This window comes from Amblyraja radiata, chromosome 13 (genome assembly GCF_010909765.2).
Source record: "Amblyraja radiata isolate CabotCenter1 chromosome 13, sAmbRad1.1.pri, whole genome shotgun sequence".
In the NCBI taxonomy this organism is placed as follows: domain Eukaryota; kingdom Metazoa; phylum Chordata; class Chondrichthyes; order Rajiformes; family Rajidae; genus Amblyraja; species Amblyraja radiata.
In genome coordinates, this window is record NC_045968.1 from 37,984,845 (window position 1) to 38,008,252 (window position 23,408).

Genomic DNA, 23,408 nt, shown 5'->3' on the forward strand with positions numbered 1-23,408 from the left:
GGCCTGCACTCAGCTTGAAATGATATGAAATTGCATTTGAATTTGGTGGCCTGCACTCTGCTTGAAATGGTATTTCAAGGAATAGCCGTGAGTGAGCTGCCAGCCTATCAGCCATGAGTCAATCAACTGCCAGCTCACCAACCGTGAGTCAATCAACTGTCAGCTCACCAGCTGTGAGTCAGTCAACTGCCAGCCCACCAGCCGTGAGTGAGTGAGTGAACTGCCAGCCGACCAGCCGTGAGTGAGTGAACAACCAGCCCACCAGGCCTGAGTGACTGAGCTGCCAGCCCAAGAATTCATTCGGCCTACAATGTCCATACTAGCACTCCAGAAAGCCCCCCCCCCTCCCCCCACTGGCCACCAATATTGGAATTGGTGGAGAGGTGGAATAATGCGTTGGGGGACCAGCCTTCCCGTGTGAACATGGGACCCAACGGGTCCCAGTTAGTCTAGTATTCCTCTATTTCTCACATAGCCATGTGCCTATTGAATAGCCTTTTAAACACTATGATCATACCTGCTTACATCACCAGCCCTGGCAATGCATTCCAGGCCCCCACCCCTCTGTGTAAAAAAGACTTGCCCTGCATATCTCTATTAACCTTTCCCCCAATATCTTCTCACCTTATAGCTATGCGTTCCAGTGTTGGATATTTCCACCCTGAGAAAAAGGTTCTGTCTGTCTACCCTATCTATACCTTTTATTATCTTATGTTCTTCAATCAAGTTTCCCCTTAATCTCCGACGTTCCAGAGAAAACAATGCAAGTGTTTTCCAACTTCTCCCGATAGCAGTAAACGAGGCAGCATTTTCCAACTTCTCCCGATAGCTGTAATTCAGGCAGCATTCTCCAACTTCTCCCGATAGCTGTAATTCAGGCAGCATTCTCGTAAACAAGAAAACCCAGAAACACCTGAGAGTTAACATTTCAGATATCAACGTTTTTGATTGATTTATTGAAAAATATAGCATGGAAAAGGTATCTTCAGCCTGAGTCCGCCAATCATTGGCATGGACTTGATGGACTGAATATTGGGTTGCATTGGCAACGTTTCACAATAGTTCTTTGTTATCCCTCAGTTCCGTAGTTTCCATTTCATAGAGTCAAGGGTCATACAGCACAGAAACAGGCCCTTCAGACCAACTGTCCATGCCAGCCAAAATGCACCATCTAAGACAATCTCATTAGTTCATGTTTGGTCCATATCCCTCTTAATCTTTCCATTTACCAGTCTCAATGTCCTTTGAATATTGTTACAGTACTATTTAGTTTAGTTTAAAGATTCAGCAAGAAAACAGGCCCTTCGGCCCACCGTCCACTGATCAGGCATTCACACTCATTTCACTCCCTACACACTGGTGGCAATTTACAGAGGTCAACCGACCTACAAACCTGCTTGTCTTTGGGTCGTGGGAGGGAACCTGAACACCCAGAGTACACACACGGGGTCACAGGGAGAACGTGCAAACTCCTCACACACAGCACCTGTGGTCAGGATCAAACAAGGGACTCTGGCACCGTGAGGCAGCGGCTCTACCAACTGCGTCACTGTGCCACCCTTATTTGAGAAGATTGGGATGGCACGATTTAGAAGCCAACCAAAAAAGCTTTGCCGGTCAAAACAAGGGAGGCCATTGGAATGATTCCAAAAAACCAAATTCTTACTTTCAAGGATTTTTTTTGAACCTTTCCCCATGGTAAACATCTTTTCAGATCAAACATATCCAATAAATCTATCACAGGAAGCTGTTTCGGAGAGTAATTCAATGCTGTGCCTCTCTATAGGAACATCCACAGAGGCGGCACAGAGTCACTGCCTCACAGCACCAGAGACCCGAGTTCGATCCCAACTCTGGGTGATGTCTGTACAGAGTTTGTACATTCTCCCTGTGAGTGTGTGTGTTTTCTCCGGGTGCTCCGGTCTCCTCTCACATTCCAAAGACGTGCATGTATGGCGGTGAATTGGCTTCTGTAACATTTTTATTGTCCATAGTGTGTAGGATAGTGTTAGTGTACGGGGTGATCGCTGGTTGGCATGGACTCAGTGGGCCGAAGCGCCTGTTTCCAAGCTGTATCTCAAAAACTAAAACCAAGTGCACATGATTAAATGTGTTCAAAAGGGAACTGCAGATGCTGGAATATCGAAGGTACACAAAATTGCTGGGGAAACTCAGCGGGTGCAGCAGCATCTATGGAGCGAAGGAAATAGGCGACGTTTCGGGCCGAAACCCTTCTTCAGACTGGTCATGATTAAATGCTGTGCATGTGTTGGTACAGTCATAGGTCACGGATGTATGTGGAATACAAACATGCTGGGAACCTTGCTGTCGTCTAATTGTGCCCTGTTTATGCTTGCATAACAACATAATGAATCCTACAAAAATTCTGTAAAAATGACTGCACTTCCAGACATTCAGTATAATATGCATATATAATGCACAAAAGAAAGACAATTGGTTGGAACATTAATTAAACATTGCCTGCAATCATGCACAGAAAAGTCAATATTTATGTTGTACAGTCTCTCTTCCATGGATTTGTTTCATGCTCTGTTTAGTTCCTTTATAGACAGAATCTTATAATTGTTGTCTATCGAGGCTACATAGAGTAATTTTGTCTGTCCCATAACTCCACATTTTTAGTTTAGTTTAGTTCAGAGATACAGTATGGAGACAGGCCCTTCGGCCCACCAAATCCATGCTGACCAGCGATCCCCGCACACCAACACTATCCTACACATACTAGGGACAATTTTACCAAGCCAATTAGTTTACAAATCTGTATGTCTTTGGAGTGTGGGATGAGACTGGAGCACCCAAAGAAAACCCACGCAGGTCACAGGGAGAACGTACAAACTCCATATTGACAGCACCTGTGGTCAGATTCGAACCCGGGTCTTGAGCCCTGTAAGGCAACAATTCTACTGCAACGCCACCGTGCTGTACAACTTTCACTGTGGCCCTATAAATTATTCCCTCTCAAGTACATTTCAAAATCCCCTTTGAAGATGTTGATTGATCCTTTTTCCACCAACCCCATGGCCGGTGAATTCCATTTCCATGAATATTTCTTGTGTAAAATTGTTCTTCCTCACATCTGCCTTTGTATCCCTTGTCCACATGCTAAAGCGGTAGGTGTACCATGGTCCATGGAACATTTTCTAATGGGGACAATTTTCCTCTATTTACCCTATAAAAAGCATCTATTATCTTATCCACTCCACCTCTTCTTCATTCAACTATGCTTTAAATATAATAATTCCAGTTTCTCAAGACCTATCTTGTGGCAGATATCCCTCAACAATAGGATCCCTCCAGTAAATCTGATCCTTGTGTTGGACCTAAACATCCTTCTCAAAGTTAGATGACCAGATAACCCCAACTGTGGCAAAAACTAATGTTATATGTGGTCATTAACAGCAAAGCCAAGTCTTATTTCCCATCCCTGGTCTCCCACATGTGAGTTGTGTCAAGAACTGCTCAAGCATTGTTGCTTCACTTGTTACTGAAGAAGTGTCCCGACCCGAAAGGTCACCTAGCCATGCTCTCCAGAGATGTGGCCAGACCCACTGAGTTACTCCAGAACTTTGTGTCTCTTTTTTGTAAACTAGCATAGGGAAGAGGCTATTCCTGAGCCTGGACATTACAGTTTTCAGGCTCCTATATCTTCATCCAAATAGCAAGAGTGAAATGAGAGCATGGCAAGTGTGATATATGTTTCTGACGATGCTGGCTGCCTTTTTGAGGTATTGACTCCTGTAAATCCCCTCGATGGTGGGGATGTCAGTATGTGGGATGGACCGGGCAGTGTTCACCACTCTTCTTTGTTCCTGGGGGTTCGAGTTGCCAAACCAGGGTGAGATAAAACAGTCAATATGCTCTTTACTGCACACCTGCAGTTCATCCCTTTAAAGACAACAATAATGGCCCGTTGAAGGGGAAGTTACAATTGTGGGAGACCCAGGCAAAATGATAAGCAAGTGTAAAAAAAGCAAGAGCCCTTGACATATTAAGAGATGAACATAGTACAAATCTTGCAAGACGAAAGATGTCTTTTTAGTTTTTAGTTTAGTTTAGACATAGTGTGGAAACAGGCCTTTCGGCCCACCGGGTCTACGCCGACCAGCGATCCCTGCACATTAACACTTGCCTACACCCACTAGGGACAATTCTTACTTTTACCAAGCTAATTAACCTACAAACCTTTACGTCTTTGGAGCGTGGGAGGAAACCGAAGATCTCGGAGAAAACCCACGCAGGTCACGAGGAGAACGTACAAACTCCGTATAGACAGCATCCATAGTTGGGATCGAACCCGGGTCTCCCGCGCTGCATTTGCTGTAAGGCAGCAACTCTACCACTGCACCACCGTGACCACCCAGATTTGAATTTGATATTTATTTCAACATGTTGTGCAGAAAGTGCAAGATTACTTTAATGCAAAGCCATTCGGAAAAAATCTGAAATTGAAAGTTGAGACAAAGAGCCAGAACCACTGAAGCAATTAGTGAGGATGCTATTTCATTAATGTGTGCACTCCCTGCATTGCAGTTCTGGTGCCCATGCAGATCATGCTTTAGGTGATAGATTTGTGCAGATGAACAAATTCACAGAACATAGAACAGTTTTTTTTCACCTTCCATCACAGTGAGGAATGTGGAGGAGTCACTGTGGTGGATGTTTATGTTAAAATGTATTTTGTATGTTCCGTTGCTTTTTATTTGTATGACTGACTTGGCAAATGAAATTCCTCGTATATTGCAAAACATACTTGGCTAATAAAGTATTATTGTGATTGTGATTTTGATTGTACAGCACAAGAACTGTCCATTTGGCCCACAATGTGTGTGCCGAACATGGTGCCAAGACCATCTTTTACCTGCCTGCTCATAACCTATATCCCTCCTTTCCCGGCATATCTATATGCCTATCCAAAAGTATTTTAAAGGCCACTGATGCATGAGTCTCAACCACATTCCAATCACCCACCACTTTCTGTGTAAAAACACATACCCCGTACAACTCCTTTAAACCTTGCCCCTCTCACCTTAAATTTATGCCCTCTAGTATTTGATTTTACTTCGGAGTCACGTGAGTGATTCTGTGAAGAACCCGCTCAGCACGCATGCGCGGCATTACGCCAGCAGTGCAACAAGCGGCTACAGTGGGAGTCAGGCGCTCCCGCTGCAATTTAAAAGACGGACCGTCAGGTAAGTGAACTGAGGTCGGCTTTACTTACCAAAGAAGAGCCGTCTGATTTCTCTTTCAGAAATGAGTACACCAAAGACAAGGCTCTTAAAGAAATCTGTCCCCCGTTCGACTCCACCAGAGGAGCGTTCCATCAGGGGGGGGCAGCAACAGGCGGTAGGAACGCTAACCGAGCGCTCCGCTATCACCGACACCGTGCCGAGCCCAGCCCCGCTAGCGCCTGAGCAGCGGGCTAGAGGGAAAGCTACCAGGAAAAGCGTCCGGCTGGTGGTTTCCGACACGTCGGACGGGGACGTCTCTCCACCCGGGCGGGTGAGAGACAGCCGCCTGAGCCGCCTGGAGCGGCTCTTGGAGCAGGTGCTCCAGCGAGGTGCGCCCCAGGAGGGGCGCTCTCGCAGAGGGAGGTCAGGCACTCCCTCCACAGTGCCTTGTGCACTGTCCATTGCTTCCTCCTTACCAGAGGATAGCTTTGGTGACCAGGACTGGGCTGGTCAAGAAGAGGGGACGACGGCTGAAGATCTCGGGAGTATGCAAGGGGTGCAGGAACAGGAAGAGCTGCTTGGTGTAGTGGACCGCTACGTGGCAACCCCACATGCAGGAAGACCGTTAGAAGCCAAACTAGCGGCCAGCATCAACCACCTCTCCAACAGGGCTCTACAGGAGCAGGTGGTCAATGATGCTTTAGAAACATATACAGCGCCGGAGAACTGTGAGTCCCTCAAAGTGCCAGCTGTAAACAGCCAAATCTGGGGGCACGTTGGGCCAAACATCCGACACCACGAGCTAAAACTGCAGCGGATCCTCAGGCTCCTGACGTCGGCCATCACTTTGTTTGCTCGTTCCGTGGACAACACCGAGATGACCACCACTCAACAGGATACTCTCGCGCTGTTGTGCAATACGCAATTTGAGATCAACAACCTGCGTAAAAAAATAATAAAACCTGCCCTCAATCCTAAATTTGCGGGGTTGTGCAAAACCCCAGCCTCTGAGCCAGACATACTGCTCTTTGGCAATGACCTCCCTAAGTGAATGAAGGATATGGCCGAGGCCTCAAAAACTCATGGTCTCATGAAGGCAGGGCATGGGACGAGCAAACCTAGAACAATAAACACCAAGTGGCAGCACCCCGTCGCGTCCACCAGTCGACGTCCACCATATGGGACTGGTGAAAGCTCGGGGTCCGCATTCTATCACCGTAAGTCTTTTTTAGACCAGGGCCCAGAGCGGACCCCATGGAAAATGCGCCACCCCCCAACATCAACGCCACATCAGACAACACGCAAGCCTCGTGGGACCGGCGGGAACCAGAGGAAATACCCATAACCATGGAGGTAGGTGGGTCTGGTTCCTACCAGCATATAGAAAGAAGGGGCTTAATACTAACAGGGGGGAGATTACACCAGTTTAAAGCAGCATGAGAGTCTATCACGAGTGATCAGTATATACTCAATGGCATTAGTGGATACAAAATACAATTCATAACAGGCAAATTGCCACCAGTTCAACATTTACCCCAAAGGGTATTTTCCCTCTCAGTGAAAGAAAAACGAGAGGGACAAGTTGAACTGATGAGACTAATTACAAAGGGTATCATTGAAAAAACAAAACATGAACCCTTGGAATTTGTATCAAATATATTCACTAAAACCAAAAAAGATGGTGGATGTCGCATCATCATTGACTTAACATCACTAAATATGTTTGTTAAGTATATACATTTCAAAATGGAAAGGTTTGTTACTGCCAAACAACTAATTTCCAAAGGATACTACATGGCAAGCATTGATCTTAAAGATGCTTACTATTCAGTACCTATTCACAAGGATCATCGCAGATACCTGAAGTTTACCTGGATGGGGCAAATAATGGCAGTTTAAAGCGTTACCCAATGAATTAACATCAGCCCCAAGATTATTCACCAAGATATTAAAACCAGCCTTGGCAATATTAAGAAGACAAAAACATATTGTCATGGCATATCTTGATGATATCTTAATAGTAGGCAAAACCATGGAATTGACTATGTCAGCTGTATCAGCTACCAAACAGTTGTTCGAAACCTTGGGATTTGTCTTACATCCAGATAAATCTAAGTTGAAGCCATCCACAACTATGGACTACTTGGGCTTCACAATTAATTCAGTCCATATGACTGTAACTTTGCCAAGAGACAAAACAGTTGCATTGGCACAATCATGCAACAATCTAATGGTCAACAAACGACCATTGGGAAAATTGGGAAAATGGTAGCAGCATTTCCGGCTACGCAATTTGGACCTTTGCACTATCAAAACTTACAAAGAGCAAAGGTACAGGCACTAAAATGACATGCAGGTCATTATGATCGTGTCATGAAGTTACCCACTGAAGCAATATCAGAACTACAGTGGTGGGCAGAAAACGTTTGGCATAGTTTCAGCCCTATTATCATCACTAACCCTACGCTAGTTATCCAAACAGATGCCAGTGCTCAAGGCTGGGGAGCAACTAACGCCATATCCAGCACAGGTGGTAGATGGACTAACCCTGAGTCGTCATTACTACTTACACTGGGCATAAATTATCTAGAGAGATTGGGTGCCTTCTATGGTTTAAAAGCATATGCATCAAATATGCATCACTTGCATGTTCGGTTACAAATAGATAATACTACGGTGGTGGCCTACATTAACCATATGGGCGGCATAAAATCGTTATCATTCAACAAGTTGGTTGACACAATTTGGCAATGGTGTGTCGAAAGACATATTTGGCTATCAGCAACTTACCTACCAGGTAAGCTAAATACAATGGCAGACACCAGGTCACGTAAATTTAATGACAACATCGAATGGATGTTAAACCCCAAAATATTTGCAAAAATTGTCAAGCAATATGGCACGCCAGATATCAATTTATTCGCATCAAGGCTAAATCACCAGATACCTATGTATGTCGCCTGGGAACCAGACCCTGAGGCAGCAGCGGTAGATGCGTTCGCGCTGGATTGGGGAAATTTCTTCTTCTATGCATTTCCTCCCTTCTGCCTCATTAGTCGGGTACTACGCAAAATACAAATGGACTCTGCTTCAGGTATTTTGATAGTACCCGACTGGCCTACGCAGCCATGGTTCCCGATACTCCATGACATGGTTGTTGGAACTCCGATGACATTTCCCAGTGACCCAGAATTATTAAAACACCCAGTGTCTGGCATAAGCCACCCATGCCATGAAAAAATCAATCTCCTGGGTTGCAGATTCTGAACAGACCATTGCTGGGACTGGGATTATCAGAACAAACTGTCGACACCATGTCAGCATCCCTCCGAACATCCACCAATAAACAGTACTTGACCAATATCAAAACATGGGAAAAGTACTGCCTGGATACAGGGATCACCTACACAACTGCATCAGTCACCAACGTACTGGAATTCCTGGCCAAACTTCACTACGAAGAAGGACTCAGCTACAGTGCCATCAACACAGCGAGAAGTGCCCTGTCTGCCTACTTAACACTAGCACCAGGACAACAGGCCATGGGATCTCACCCGCTGGTGGTAAAATTAATGAAAGGCATTTACAATACCAACCCCCCTAGACCAAGGTACACCCATATATGGGATGTCAGTGAGGTCCTGACTTACCTCAGGGGATGGCCACCAGCCAGATCCCTCAGCCTGGAACAATTGACACTCAAAACGCTCATGTTAATGGCACTTGTATCCGCACAGAGGGTCCAGTCTCTACATCGGTTACGACTGGACAACATGATTACAGCTCCAGACCAGATCTCGTTTATGATCCAGGGACTGATCAAACATCGCAGGCCAGGAACGCCTAGTCCAGTCGTGATATTCCGGGCTTACCCACCAGAACCACGGTTATGTGTCATGACCCACCTACTATCTTATATAGACACAACTAACAATATTCGAGGGAGTGAAAACGCCTTGTGGGTCAGTCATAAAAAACCTCATGGTCGGGTGACGAGCCAAACCATTTCGAGATGGCTCAGGCAGGTGCTAAAAGCTGCCGGGATTGACACTAACTTGTATAAATCTCACTCCACCAGGGCAGCATCCACGTCAACGGCGGAAAGAATGAACGTGCCGATGGACCACATCCTGGCTACAGCAGGATGGGCAAGGGAAACCACGTTCAGGACTTTTTATCACAAGCCGTTGGAAAAACCTGTGTTATATGCAGAAACAATTTTACAGTCTGCAAATATTTAATTTAAGCCCAGGAGAGCAATTTTTTTTTTTTTTTATTGTTAATAAATACCGTTTTTGTTTTTCATAAAACTGATTCATTGGTTGATTACGATAACACACTTCCTCCCTCAAAGACTTCGGCAGTGATGTAGTAATAACTGTTACACGGTTTAAAATCACAGAGCTTTGAAATCTTCACGGAATCACTCACGTGACTCCGAAGTAAAATAGTAAGATTAAACGAGAACTTACCAGTTTGAAGTTTGATCTGTATTTTATGAGGAGTTACGATGAGGGATTACGTGCCCTCCGCTCCCACCCTCAATAATATGGGTCAAATTCATAAACTGATGTCTCCTTGTCTTTAGGTACACAAAGTTGCTGGAGGAACTCAGCGGGTGCAGCAGCATCTATGGAGCGAAGGAAATAGGCGACGTTTCGGGCCGAAACCCTTCTTCAGACTGATAGGGGGTGGGGAAAGAAAGAAGGACAAAGGGAGGAGGAGGAGGAGCCCGAGGGCGGGCGGATGGGAGGAGACAGCTAGAGGGTGAAGGAAGGGGAGGGGGGGAGGGGACAGCACGGGCTAGCCAAATTGGGAGAATTCAATGTTGATGCCAAGGGGACGCAAGGACCCCAGACGGAATATGAGGTGCTGTTCCTCCAATTTCCGCTGTTGCTCACTCTGGCAATGGAGGAGACCCAGGACAGAGAGGTCGGATTGGGAATGGGAGGGGGAGTTGAAGTGCTGAGCCACCGGGAGGTCAGGTAGGTTATTGCGGACTGAGCGGAGGTGTTCGGCGAAACGGTCGCCCAACCTACGCTTGGTCTCACCGATGTAAATCAGCTGACATCTAGAGCAGCGGATGCAGTAGATGAGGTTGGAGGAGATACAGGTGAACCTTTGTCGCACCTGGAACGACTGCTTGGGACCTTGAATGGAGTCGAGGGGGGAGGTGAAGGGACAGGTGTTGCATTTCTTGCGGTTGCAACGGAAAGTGCCCGGGGAGGGGGTGGTGCGGGAGGGAAGTGAAGAATTGACGAGGGAGTTGCGGAGGGAGCGGTCTTTGCGGAAGGCAGACATGGGGGGAGATGGGAAGATGTGGCGAGTGGTGGGGTCACGTTGGAGGTGGCGGAAATGGCGGAGGATTATGTGTTGTATTTGCCGGCTGGTGGGGTGAAAGGTGAGGACCAGAGGGACTCTGCCCTTGTTGCGTGTGCGGGGATGGGGAGAGAGAGCAGTGTTACGGGGTATGGATGAGACCCTGGTGTGAGCCTCATCTATGGTGGCGGAGGGGAATCCCCGTTCCCTGAAGAACGAGGACATTTCCGATGCCCTGGTATGAAATGTCTCATCCTGGGAACAGATGCGGCGTAGGCGGAGGAATTGGGAATAGGGGATGGAGTCTTTACAGGGGGCAGGGTGGGAAGACGTGTAGTCCAGATAGCCATGTGAGTCAGTGGGTTTATAATGTATGTCGGTCAGGAGTCTGTCCCCTGCGATGGAGTTGTCGGTCAGGAGTCTTTACTATGTTTACTTCAATAACTGTGTCTATCTGTGATTCCACACCGCTGCTTTGAAGTATGCCGCGCATGCGTGCTGAGCGGGTTCTTCACGTAATCCCTCATTGTAACTCCTCATAAAATACAGATCAAACTTCAAATTGGTAAGTTCTCGTTTAATCTTACTATTTTTCCATCCTGGGAAAAGGAATCCACTGTCTACCATATCTATGCCTCACATAATTTTATATACTTCTGTCAGGTCTTCCCATAATCTCCAGTGTTCCAGGTAAAACAATCCAAGTCTGTGCAACCTCTCACTGTAGCCAAAACCCCCTAATCCAGGCATCAGCATCTGCAGTTCCTTCCTACACATTTTAGAAACATAGAAACAGAGAAAATAGGTGCAGGAGTAGGTCATTCGGCCCTTCGAGCCTGCACCACCATTCAATATGATCATGGCTGATCATCCAACTCAGTATCCCATCCCTGCCTTCTCTCCATACCCCGTGATCCCTTTAGCCACAAGGACCACATCTAACTCCCTCTTAAATAAAGCCAATGAACTGGCCTCAACTACCTTCTGTGGCAGAGAATTCCACAGATTCATCACTCTCTGTGCAAAAAATGATTTTCTCATCTCGGTCCTAAAAGACTTCCCTCTTATCCTTAAACTGTGACCCCTAGTTCTGGACTTCCCCAATTGTGCCTATCCTCAGTGTAAACCATAATCTGTAGTTCCTTCCTACACATTATATTGTCCTCGGCACCCTTTCCAAAGATTCCACATCCTCCCTGTAATGTGGTGACTAGAATTGCATGCAATTGTCTATAAAGCAAATTTCTATAAAGCTGCACCACGACATTCTGACTAATACTCAATGACCCGAATTATGAAGGCAAGCATACCATATGTCTTCTTTACCACTCAATTGACTTGTGTTGCCACTTTCAGGGAGTTATGAATTTGGACCCCAAGATTCCATTGCACAAGCAAGTTGTGCAAACAAAACCTGACATTTCAACTTGCACATTAAATAGAAAAGCTGGCAGAAGTGACATCCAGGAACGGCCAAATAATTTTCTTCATTGCAAGAACTTTTTGCACCAAAAGACTGATCAGGAATCTGGAACGCACTCTCTGCAAAGCATGCAATTTCAGAGTTGGAAGTGAAAATATGATCTGCGTGTCAAGTCAGGCTAACAAACATTTTTTCGTAAGTTCATCTGAAACAACAGACAAGACTTAGAGCGACCCATTCTTAAAAATCCATTATGGTTTCTGAACAGACATTAAAAGGATAGATGGAATTTGACAAGTGTACGGATTTGGAACTGAAAGTTTCACACTTATTTCAGCAAGCAGTAATGTGAGCAGGGGTGTGTCAAATGGGGTCACAGAGTGTTAAAACCCCCTGAGTTCTGTGACACAGTGGCACAATGGTAGAATTGTTGCCTTACAGGACCAGAGACCTGGTTTCGGTTTTAACTACTGGTGCTATATGTACGGAGTTTGTAAAGTAAAGTAAAGTAAAGTAAAGTAGCCTTTATTGTCATTCAGACCTTGCGGTCTGAATGAAATTTTGTTGCCTTGCAGTCCTACATATAGTAAAAAATGGCAAAAACACACACAAAAAACACGTTCGTCCTGTGACCGTGCGGGTTTTCTCTGCGTGCTCCAGCTTTGTCCAACATTCCAAACACGTGCGGGTTTGTAAATTAATTGGCATCTATAAATTGTCCCTAGTGAGTAAAATGGAACTAGTGTTTGGGTGATTGCTGGATAACATGGCCGAAGGGCCTGTTTCCACACTGTATCTCCAAAACTAAAGTAAACTGAAAAAGAGTGTAGGAAAGAACTGTAGATGCTGGTTTAAATCGAAGGTGGACACAAAATGCTAGAGTAACTCAGCGAGACAGGCAGCATCTCTGGAAAGAAGGAATAGGTGACATTCCAGGTCGAGACTCTTCTCCAGACTGAAAAAACTAAAAAAGAATTTGGATGAAGTGTGAACGGAGAAAAAAGTGTTATTCATTGCGAATGAAAGGGTGAGAAGCATTGTTTTTTTATTGTTTTTTTATATTTTATTTTATTAGAAGTAAGTACAGTCATATGGCACCAAAGTGCCTAATATATATTTTCATAATACATTTTATGTACAACTTCTTTTTTTTTTTTGTTACATTGAAAAAAGATTAGAATAAGAAAAAGAAGTTAGATAGTAAAGGATAGAAAGATGTGAAATATATAGTGTGTGAAAAAAGAAAACGAGTAAATGAAGAAAGTTGAGAGAGAAAATAGAGAAAATAAAATAAAATAAAAAAGAAAAGGAGATCATTATTTATAATCTTGACCAACCCTCGTCCAGTCCTGAGAAGCATTATTTATTAGCTCTCATAAGCAAACATTATATTTGACAAAGATTTGGAGTATTGCATGCCATTCTGGACGCCCCATTATAGGAAGCGTGTGGAGGTTTTGGAAAGGGAGCAGAGGAGGATTAACAGAAAGATGCCTGGATTAGCGGGTATTAGTTACAGGGAGAGGTTGATCAGACTTGGTTTCTCTGGAACAGACATTAATCTAATTTATACATTAAAAAAGCACAAGTTGATCCAACTACTTGACAACCACGTATTAACACATTAATGGAGAGTCCTTTCATTGATAGTATAGTACGCAACAAAAAGGTTTTTCACTGTACCTTGACACACATGACAATACTAAACTAAACTAATGAAACCAGTTCACACATCTTCCCTTTTGATTGTGCCGTCCCTTTCCCTGATCTTAACAATTCTTTCCCTCCAACTTTAACCAGTTATGACAAAAGACCACAGACCTTTAAGATTGAATTAACTTCTCTCTCCACTGTATGACCTGATGAGTATTTCCTGCTTTTTATTTTCCTTTCTACATTTTGATCTCCCCGTTCTAAAGCCCAATATCGTTTTTTCTAGAGCCCAGGGCACATTCATAAATCACCCATTGCTAATCCCTGGAAGCAACACATTGCAAAATAGTTTCAAGCAATTTGTTGAAGCACAGGGTTAAGGTGAGAGGGGAAAGACTTTATTGCTTGGAGTGTAAGAGGCTAGGGAGTGATCTCATCGAGATGCATAAAACATGAGGGGAATAGATCGGGCAAATGCACTGAGTCTTTTCCACAAAGTAGGGGATCAAGAACCAGGAGACATGTGTTTAAGGTGAGAGAGGAAAGGTTTAGTAGGAATTTGAGTGGCCACTTTGAGCTGCCAGAGGATGTAGTTGAGGCAGGTACGATAACAATATTTAAAAGACATTTGGACAAGTGCATGGGCAGGAAAGGTTGAGGGATATGGGGTAGGTAGCGTGAATGTCGGAGGTCGGTTAAGGATGCGCCGCAGAGAGAATAGAGAATGACCTGGGTGCTGAGAACAAAGAGAGCTAATTGGGAACTACATTGAACACTTTGTAACTGTCTGCATCCCATACGTGGGGACTCTTTGCATTCTTTGTGAATGGAATGCAAAACAATGAATTTCACTGTGACATGTCACATGTGATAATGAAGTATCATTCATTCAACCAAACATAGACTAGTGTTGATGGGGCACCATGTCAGCGTGAGCAAGGTGGGCCAAAGGGCTTGTTTCCATGCTGTTTGTCAATTCAGTAGTGCAACAGGAAAGGCAAATGTAATACTGACGTGGCATTTTATTGTTCAGGGGGAAAATCTGGTCAGATGAACCAAAACTACACAAACAAACATAAACGTCAATGCTTCAAAGCTGTTGGGATTCACTCAGTTATGCATAAAGTCCAGGTTTGGCAATCAGACTGATGGACTTCTGCCAGTGAGTCGTTTATTTTGATTGTGATTATGCAATGCTTCCAGGGAATGCATATTTCTTGTCAATATAAAACAAATAATTCATATCAGAATTGGATTAGAGTGAAAGTTCTGGCTGAAAGGAATTCTTGCTTTATTTACTCTCCTCTCTTTCAAATCACCAAGCTCTCACTTTTCCTTTCATTGCCCAGATGAATATTGCCTTTGAAAGAAAAACAGAAGGAACTGCAGAAGCTGGAATCTTATACAAAACACAAAGTGCTAGAGGAAATTAGCAGGCAGTATCTGTGGAGGGAATGGACAGGCGACATTTCATAATTCATAAATCATATGAGCAGAATTAGGCCATTTGGCCATTCAAGTCTATTCTACCATTCAATCATGGAGGATCAATCATTCCCTCTCGTGTCCCATTTCCTGTCTTCTCCCCATAACCCCTGACTCCCTTACTAATGATGAATTTGTCAATCTCTACCTTAAAAATATCTATTGATGGCCTCCACAGCCATCTGTGCCAATGAATTCCACAGATTCACCACCCTAGGACAATAGACATTCCTCCAAATCTCCTTTCTAACATTATTTTATTCTGAGGCTATGGCCTCTGATCCTAGACTCTCCCATTAGTGGAAACATCTTCTTCACATTCATTCTATCCAGGCCTTTCGCTATTCAACTGTTTCAGGTCAGGGCATTTCTTTAGGCCAACTGTAGTGGGAGAGGGAGAAAGCTGGAAAAGAGGTGGTGGTGGGACAAAGTCCGGCAAGTGATAGGTGGATACAAGTGAGGAGAATTGGATTGGCAGATTTTTGGAGTAAATGGCAAAGGAGAGAGGTGGAATGAAATGTAGTCAGTGGGAGGGATATAGGTGAAAAGAGGCTGCAAGGAGGGAGAGAGGGGAACTGAGGGACTTTGGGAAGGGAGATGAGCGTAAAAAGGAGGGACAAGGAACTGGATGATGAGGGGTAAGGGATATTGGAAGAAATGGGGGTGCACAGGGGTGGAGGCAGGAAAGAGAAAGGGGATAGGGGAGTATGAATTCAAATTGGAGAATTCAAAGTTCATACCATTGGTTTGCAACCATGGGGCGGCATGGTGGTGCAGCAGTAGAGTTGCTGCCTTATTGCGCCAGAGTCCCGGGTTCAATTCTGACTACAGCTGCTGTCTGTACAGAGTTTGCACGATCTCCCCATGACCTACGTGGGTTTTCCCCAGGAGCTCCGGCTTCCTCCCACACTCCAAAGACGTACAAGTTTGTTGGTAAATTAGCTTGGTAAAAATTGTAAATTGTCCCGAGTGTGTGTAGGATAGTGTTTGTGTGTGGGGATTGCTGGTTGGCGCAGACTTGGTGGGCCGAAGGGTTTTTTTTCAAGCTGTATCCCTAAACTAAACTAAACAATCAAAGTGGAATAGGAGATGCTGTTTCTCCAGTTTGTGTGTGATCTCACTCTGGCAGTGGAGAACACCTTTGGAAGGTTTCCTGAATGGAAGATAATTTTATATGGGAAGAAATAATGGATAAATTGGTTTGAAAGATTCAGACTATCTGGACATAGACGGTGTCTTGAACGGTGCCTGAACTGGAGGCATAGGAATATTACTGGACAAGGAATGACATTGTAAGGAATTTGAGGATTTCAATCAATGGTTCTCTGTGCACCCTCCATGATTCCATCATTTTAGTTCTTCCCAGCAGAATGCAAAGAAAGTCAGTGTGTCACACTGGAAATGAATGATTCATTGCAAAGGAAAGAACTTGGGTAAGATAGATACAAAGTGCTGCAGTAACTTAGCAGGTTAGGCAGCATCTCTGGAGAAATTAGGTGGGTGACGTATTGGGTCCAGACCCTTCTTCAATTCATTGTGTTTATCCTTGGTATAAACCGATATCTGCAGTTTCTTCCTATTACTTTATGGAAGAACTTGATACGAAGGATCCCAATACGCAACCATACCAGCAAGGAGTATATTTCAGGAATTTCCCATATTCCATATGTAGACAGATACTCTCTTGAACTTTGGAGAGAAGTAATGGTCTGAAGAAGGGTCTCGACCCAAAACGTCACCCATTACTTCTCTCCAGAGATGCTGCCTGTCCTGATGCTGCCTGTCCTGCTGATTTACTCCAGCTGTTTGTGTCTATCTTCGGTTTAAACCAGCATCCGAAGTTCCTTCCTACACTCTCATGGAATTTTACAAGTGTACATTAGAGAGCATATTAATTGGTTGCATCATGACCTGGTTTGGCAACTTGAATGGCCAGGAGATCATAAAGAGTGGTAGACATGACCCGGTCTGTGGAGGTTATCCACTTTGGTAGCAAAAACAGGAAGGCCAATTGTTATCTAAATGGTGTCAAGTTGGGAAAATGGGTAGTACAACGGAATCTGGGGGTCCTTGTTCATCACTCACTGAAAGTAAACATGCAGGTACAGCAGGCAATGAAGAAAGCGAATGGCATGTTGGCCTTCATAACAAGATGAGTTGAGTATAGGAGCAAAGAGGTCTTTCTGCAGTTGTACAGGGCCCTAGTGAGACCACACCTGGAGTATTGTGTGCAGTTTTGGTCCCCTAATTTGAAGAAGGACATTCTTGCTATTGAGGGAGTGCAGCGTAGGTTTACAAGGTTAATTCCCGGGATGGCGGGACTGCCATATGCTAAGAGAATGGAGCAGCTGGGCTTGTACACTCTGGAGTTTAGAAAGATGAGAGGGAATCTCATTGAAACATTTAAGATTGTTAAGGGTTTGGACACGCTAGAGGCAGGAAACATGTTCCCGATGTTGGGGGAGTCCAGAACCAGGGGCCACAGTTTAAGAATAAGGAGTAAGCCATTTAGAATGGAGACAAGGAAAAACTTTTTCTCTCAGAGAGTTGTGAGTCTGTGGAATTCTCTGCCTCAGAGGGCGATGGAGGCCGGTTCTCTGGATACTTTCAAGAGAGAGCTAGATAGGGCTCTAAAGATAGCGGAGTCAGGGGATATGGGGAGAAGGCAGGAACGGGGTACTGATTGGGGATGATCAGCCATGATCTCATTGAATGGCGGTGTTGCCTCGAAGGGCCAAATGGCCTACTCCTGCACCTATTCTTTATTGTCTATTGTCCATCACGATTATTGACCTCCCCACCAATGTAGGGATCTATAGGAGGTGCTGCCTCAAAAAAAGGCAGCCAGCATTATCAAAAACCCACACCTCCTGTCCATACTCTCATTTGACTCGCAGGGAGGAGTCTGAAAGCCATGGAGTCTGAAAGCCATGACCACCAGGGTCAAAAATATCATCTGCCAACAATGAAATCCGACCCATTTATCAAAAACCCCATCCTGCAATGAGACTGGGGGTAGTGGTACTATCGATATTCCCACTGGCATTGTACATTTTTTTTTCATCAATCAGGGTGTTGAGCCTAGAAGTTGGGCCTAGATGTTACATTACAGTTGTACAAGGTCACCCTGGTATAGGAAAGATGCCATCATGCTAGAAATAGTGCAGAGGAAGATACAGAGTGCATAATATAGTTCGCAGCATTGTAACACAACATTTCCAGAGAATGGAATAGAAGCAAATCGGACAGGACCATTCAGAAGCCAGATAACAGAAGGGATGAAGGTGTTCCTGAGTCTGGTGGTGTGTACTTTCTAGCTTCTGTATCTTCTGCCGGACGGGAGCAGGGAGAAGAAGGAATGACCGGCCTGGAACAAGTCTATGATTATGTTGGCTGCTTTTCTAAGGCAGTGTGAAGTGTGGATGGAGTCAATGGAGGGGTGTTTGGTCTGTGTGATGGACTGGGTTACATCTACAACTCTCTGAGACTTCTTGTGGTCTTTGGCAGAGCTGTTAACAAATCAAGCTGTGTTACAACATGACAGTATGCTTTCTATGGTTCACCTTCCTGTTTATTGTCAATAACTAATACACCAAACCTTTTTGAACGTCACATTTTCCATAATAACATTTCAAACATTTCCCATTATCGTCTGAAGTAGGGTCTCGACCTGAAACGTTGCCTATTTCCTTCGCTCCATAGATGGTGCCTCACCCGGTGAGTTTCTCCAGCATTTTTCCCATTATAACACTGTAATATTCAGCCTTCCTTTGCTATTCCGAGGCTGCTTGAAGTGGTGATAGTATCAATGTTTCTCGGTACAGGTGACAATAATAAATTATTACCTAACACCACACTCTCAGTCTATCCTCTATCTTATCCCCCTCCAACACTTTCCAATTAAGTTTAACATCAGTTTGAGGAACAACACTTTATCTGTAGTCTAGGCACTGTGTTACTCAATGCTGAATTTGACATAACCTTATCTGAACTTCAGATAACCAGCTTTTCCTGTTTGTGTAGAGTCTGGGCTAGTTCACATGCAACATTATCCATCTGTAACTCAGTAAATCTCTCAGCACAGATGTCATAGAGTCATAGAACATGGAAATAGGCCTTCAGCTCAACAGGCCCACACCGACCAACATGCCCCATCCATACAAGTCTGCATTTAGCTCATATCCCTCCAAACCTATTCTATCCATGTCCTTGTCCAAATGCTTTTTAAACATTGTGATAATGCCTGCCTCAACTACATCCTCTAGCAGCTCGTTCCATATATCTACCAGCCTTTGTTTAAAAAAGTTGCCACTCAGGTTTCTATTAAATCTTTCCCCCCCTTCACCTTAAACCTATGTCCTCTGGTTCTTGATTTCCCCTACTCTGGGTTAAACACTGTGCATTTACTTTATCTATCCCTTTCATGATCGTATACGCATCTATAAGATCACCACTCATGCTCCTGCGCTCCAAGTAATAAAGTCCAAGCCTGCCCAACCTCTCCCTACAGCTCAGGTCCTGGAGTCCTGGCAACATCCCCGTAAAAATGTTTTGAATCCTGTTGAGTATTTCCTGCATTCTCATTTATTTCAGATTTCTAGAGGTTGACGGGTTCTGTATCTTATAGTTCCAACAATGTTTCTTTCTCTCTCTGACATCTACAGTCACCTCCCTCTATTGACTTTCTTTCAGACAGATGTAGCTCGGATTAAGTTCATGTTCAAAAGTTATAGGAGCAGAATTAGGCCATTTGGCCCATGAAGTCTACTACACCATTCAATCATGGCTAACCTTCTCCCCATAACCCCTAACACCCGTACGCATGATGAAACTGTCAATCTCCACCTTAAAAATATCCATTGACTTGTCCCCCACAGTCGTCTGTGGCAATGAATACCACAGATTCACCACCCTCTGATTAAAAAAATGTCTCCTTTTCTCCTTTCTAAAGTTAAATACTTTTATTCTAAGACTATATCCTCTGGTTCTAGACTCTCCCAATAGTAGAAACATCCTCTCCACATATACTCTACCCAGGCTTTTCACTATTCGGTAATTTTCAATGTGGTACCCCCTCATCCTTCTAAACACCAGCGAGTACAGGCATCATGCCGTCAAACGCTCATCATATCAGATCATTCAATCATTCCGGGAATCATTCTCGTAAACCTCACTTGGACCCTCTCCAACGCCAGCACATCCTTACTCAGATATGGAGCCCAAAACTGCGCACAATATTCCAATTGCGGTCTGACCAGTGCCGAATAATGCTTCAGCATCACATCCCTAGATATCCCTGTTCTTCTCACCTCTCTCCTTCTCTGTAACTTAAAACATGCTTACTTAATTAGGGATACAGCATGGAAACAGGACATCTGGCCCACCAAGAGCAACAATCACCCGTACATTAGTTCTACCCTACACACTGGGGACAACTTGCAGAAGCCAATTAACCTTAAAACCTGCACATCTTTGGAAAGTGGGAGGAAACTGGAGCACCTGGAGAAAGCTAACGTGGCCACAGAGAATGTACAAATGCCGTACTGACCCGTAGTCAGGATAGAACCTGGGTCTCTGGTGCTGTGAGGCAACAAATCCAACACTGCTTGATTTAACTTAAATGTTATCTCAGATTTTTTTGCTGACCCACTTCAATTCTTGAACAGTTTTTATTTCAGGTTTCCAGCATCTGCAGATTTTGTAATCTTGGTTTGGTCTCCACAGTGGAGAGGATAGTAGCAATATGGGACAGCAAATTGATTTTTTCTTCCTATTAAAAGAAAATGACTTACAGAGATCACTTTCACCTCAACGCAGCACGCTGTCCTTCATATCTTTTATTTATGTGTGGTTGCTTTGGGCTGGGTTGTGTACTGCAGTATTTATTTAAGTGAGAAGAGTAAGACCTTGTATTGTTTAACAGCACATTTACGTAGCCCCTGGACATGTTTTGTTAACATTGCTAAGACAATTTCAGATAACCAGCTTTTCCTATTTGTGGAAAATCTGGACCAATTTATCTGTAACATTAACTCAGTAAATCTCTCAGCACAGATGTCATAGAGTCCTACAGCATGGAAACAGGCCCTTCTGCCCAACTTGCCCATGCCGAACAACATGCCGCATCAACACTGTGGTTCTTGGTTCCTCTACGCTGGGTAAACGACTCTGTGCATTCACCACATGATTTTATACACCCGTCGAAGACCACCTCCCTCTACCTCCTGTGCTCCAAGGAATAAAGTCCTAGCTTGCCCAACCTCTTCCTATAAAGGGCATGTCCCACTTTCACGACTTAATTCACAACCTTTTTTACTCATGGATATTTTTCATCATGTTAAAAAAATGCCGCCATCTACTTGATGCCACGAGTACCTACGACTAGCATCAGGACCTCCTACGACCTCATGATGACCATGCTGCGAGTATGAGTCAAGGGCAAACTCGGCAGAGGTCGTGAATTAGGTCATGAAAGTGGGACAGGCCCTTAACTTGGGCCCTTGAGTCTTGGTGACTTCCATGTAAATACAAATCTTCTTTTCCTTACACTCAATACAAAAGAGCGTCTTAATGAGAATCAAAGGGCCTGGGCTAAGATGCATTCATCCAACATGCTGACAGTAACAAAAAATGTTGATGGAAGTCACAATTAAATGCTTACAGCAGTACTAAGTTGATTGATTGATGGATGGAAAGATAAAGCATGGAAACAGACTCTTCGGCCCACCGATTCCATACCGACCATTGATCACCTGTTCACACTTGTTCAATATTATCAAACTTTCTCAACCACACCTTACAGATTAGGAGCAATTTTAATGTGGCCAATTAACCTACAAACTTACACGTCTTTGGGATGTGGGAGGAAACTGGAGCACCCAGAGTAAACCCACACGGTCACAGGGAGAATGTGCAAATTCCACACGGACATCACCCAAGGTCAGGATCGTGTCTGGGTCTCTAGCGCTGTGAGGCAGTGGCTCTTTCAGCTGCAACACTGTCCTCTCCTTAACTCTTGCAAATTTGATGTCACTAAAAGTATCAGTCACAGACTTCCAGGAATGAGCAAATGAATTTAAGGCAGTTTGAAAAGATGTAAAGTTAATTTCAGCAGCAGCATAAAATGAAAAGTTTGACAATTAGCAGAAGAGCAGCCAAAGTTGCAGAAATTTTCAATTTACCCTTTCATGGATGAAGGGGAAGTAACAGGAGGCAATCTTTCGTTTAGTTTAGAGATACAGCATGGAAACATGCCCATTAGCCCACCGAGTCCACGTCAATGAACAATCACGTGTACACTAGTTCTATCCTACACACTAGGGACAATTTACAGAAGCTATTTAACCTACAAACCTGCATGTCTTTAGGATGTGGGAGGCAACCGGAGCACCGGATGAAAACCCACACGGTCATAGGGAGAATGTGCAAACTCCGTACACACACAGCACCCATAGTCAGGATTGAAGCTGGGCCTAAGGTGCTGTAAAGCAACAACTCTACCGCCTCACCACTCTGGCACCCAATGCATCAAGCCAAATCATATCGTCCACAGAAGACATTTTGTAATTTTGGAAACCGGTACATTTTTCTCCATTAACACACATGATTAACTTATAATAATGAAAGTGACATACAGTATATATTTGCAACCACAGTTAATGACAGCTCGAAATACTTGAGTTTCATGAAATTAAATATCACATCAGCCGTGGCGGGATTTGAACACAGACTTGGGATGACTAGCCTGGCTGTCTAACCAGTGCAACCCTCATCACCATAATTCCCTCAATGCACAGTTATTTACTATGGTCATCGAAACACGAGATCCAGGGCCGGATTTAGATGAAGAGAGGCCCTAAGCTATTTCACTTGTGAGCCCCCCCCCCCCACCTCCCAATCCCCCACCATCACGATTAGACGACCATGACTACCTGACAGTGACAGTGTGACACTTTCAGATCCTACTGTATGTTGTCTTTAAACAGTTTGTTTTAAAATACATATTGGATTCACTGCGGAGTGGGCGATGCCTTACCTGGATCGCCGTGTGATGCTCTGGAGTGTTGGGCCTGCTGCTTCAACATCATGGAGCTGTGGTTTGCGGAGCTCCCAGCCTCGGGTCGCGCTGATTTCAACATCGTGGAGCCCTGGGATCCCTTCGCCGAGGGCCGCCAGCGTGAATCTCCGTCCAGCTCAGCATGTGGACTTCGGGAGCCGCGGTCCCCAATAGGAAGTGGGCGATGCGGAAGCCCAAGCCGCTGAGAATGTTCTCCCGTTCCGACGTCTGATGGTGACCCCAAATTTCATTGTACCAATTGGTGCATGTGACAATAAGTGTC